We start from the raw sequence: 2,237 nt of genomic DNA on the forward strand, positions 1-2,237 counted from the left end.
GCGCTCCGCCCCGTCCCTGGCCGAGGCGGGTTCCTGACTCTGGGCCGTGGCGACTCCGCCCTCGCCGGCCCCGGGCCTTTGTCAACCCAAAGCCTACCTTCCCGGGGACTGGGACCCGCCCTCCCGTGCCCCAGTTTAGGCAAAGGGCGTGGAACTCTGAGTTCCTTCACCTCCTTTCCCAACAGGCAGGCGGCCCGTGGACCTTTCTCATTCCCCTACGCTTCAGAGACATTCCTTTCTCCACATTCCAGCACGAAGCTTGAGTGGAGCTTTAAAGAGTCTTTATTACAGGGAAGGATACAGGGCCCATGTCTTGTAAATGGTTCATGCTGGAATCACTACTTTTTAGAATAGGATGTGGGTGAAAGGTAAGAAACATCCTATTTTCAGTCATGCTTCATCTAGACTAGAAACCTAAGGACGAGGACACTTCTTTTTGATCTAAACTTAACGGAAATAAGGATAGTCTCTTTCTTTCTTTCTTTCTTTCTTTCTTTCTTTCTTTCTTTCTTTTCTTTCTTTCTTTCTTTCTTTCTTTCTTTCTTTCTTTCTTTCTTTCTTTCCTTCCTTCCCTTCCCTTCCCTTCCCTTCCCTTCCCTTCCCTTCCCTTCCCTTCCCTTCCCTTCCCTTCCCTTCCCTTCCCTTCCCTTCCCTTCCCTTCCCTTCCCTTCCCTTCCCTTCCCTTCCTCCTTTCCTTCCTTCCTTCCTTCCTTCCTTCCTTCCTTCCTTCCTTCCTTCCTTCCTTCCTTCCTTCCTCCCTTCCTCCCTTTTCTTTCTTTCACTTCAACAACCATAACACGAATAAAGAAAACAGTGTAGAAGAGAAACTTACCCACTAAGAAGAGTTATGAAGAGTGAGCATGCCTGAAATAAGCTCCTCACGGTGCCAGTGGTTAATCGCCATCTTGCAGTATGTAGGCAGAAAATGTCACAATTGCCCGTTTTCAGCAACTACCGGTTTTGTAAACCAGTAGTAAATAAATGCAGATGCCAGCGCTGGACGGGTGGCTCCGTTGGTTGGAGCATTGTCCTGTACATCAAAAGGTTGAGGGTTTGATTCCTGGTCAGGGCATATCCCCAGGTTTCGGGTTTGATGGGAGGCAAACGATCAATATTTCTCTCACATTGGTGTTTCTCTTGCTCTCTCTCCCTTCCTTTCTCTCTAAAATCAATAAAAACATACCCTCAGGTGAGGATTAAAAAGAAAAAAAAAAAGATGCCAGATCCCCTCCCCCCTCAGGAAAAAAACACAAACCCTTCTACTGATGTTGCATGCATCTCTGATTCAGTCCTGGGGGATATTAGTTTATATGGATGCTGGATACAGGACTAAATAGCTGTCCTTTGAAAGCCCAGGAGCCTTACCTTTCTTTGTGCCACCGGCCCCTCTGGCAGCAGTGAACTATAGACACCTTCTCAGAATCATACTTTTAAGTGCATACAATAAAACAGACAAGATTGCAAAGGAGAACAATTACATTCAGGTGCAATTATCAAAATATTCTTTTGACTATAGTAATATAGTCACGTAAAGTGTGCTACATTAACACAATAAGTAACAAGATGCAGCACCATTCTTTCAAATAGTGATAAGCACAAATGTTATTTCAAGATCCCTGCAACAGTGCAATGAAATAATAAAGTAACTATTTCCATTAACAACAAAGTCACAAGTACTACTAATGCTGTTGAGCCAAACCTGCTTTCTACTTTCCTCGAATTCTATTGAGGGACATGCCAAATTCCATTTGAAATCAAGATTTTTCTCTTTCCCAAGGTCATAAGCCATGGGAATTCTATCCATGGACTACTTTGGTTAAGAATGCTGACGTAAGTTACCTTAGGAACTGGTAGCCACTGACAGCTCTCAATTCAGGATGAAGCCTAGTCACCCTCATGGTGCCAGGCCACCAATCAGAACAATGCCCTGGAGTTTAGGATGAAGGCATTTGTTGTAAAGAACCAGGACTTTCAAGCCCAGCAAAACCTACCTAACTTCAATCTCAGAGAATCTGGGAGTCACCTCAGTTGAAAGTTATTAACATCAGCAGTAAGTTCCCTCAAATTTGACTGCCGAATTCCTTTATTATGCTCTGTGAAGATCACGACAGCTCCATTCTCTTTTTCTTTCTAAGTGAAACAACTTCTGCAGAAGCGGCCTCTTCCTTCCCCCTTTCCCCACCACCATGCTAGGGCTAGGAATCATCATTTCTCACAGACTAATGGGGAAGAGAGAT

The sequence above is a fragment of the Myotis nattereri genome, assembly GCF_964212035.1.
Source record: "Myotis nattereri genome assembly, chromosome: 11".
Taxonomy (NCBI): Eukaryota; Metazoa; Chordata; class Mammalia; order Chiroptera; family Vespertilionidae; genus Myotis; species Myotis nattereri.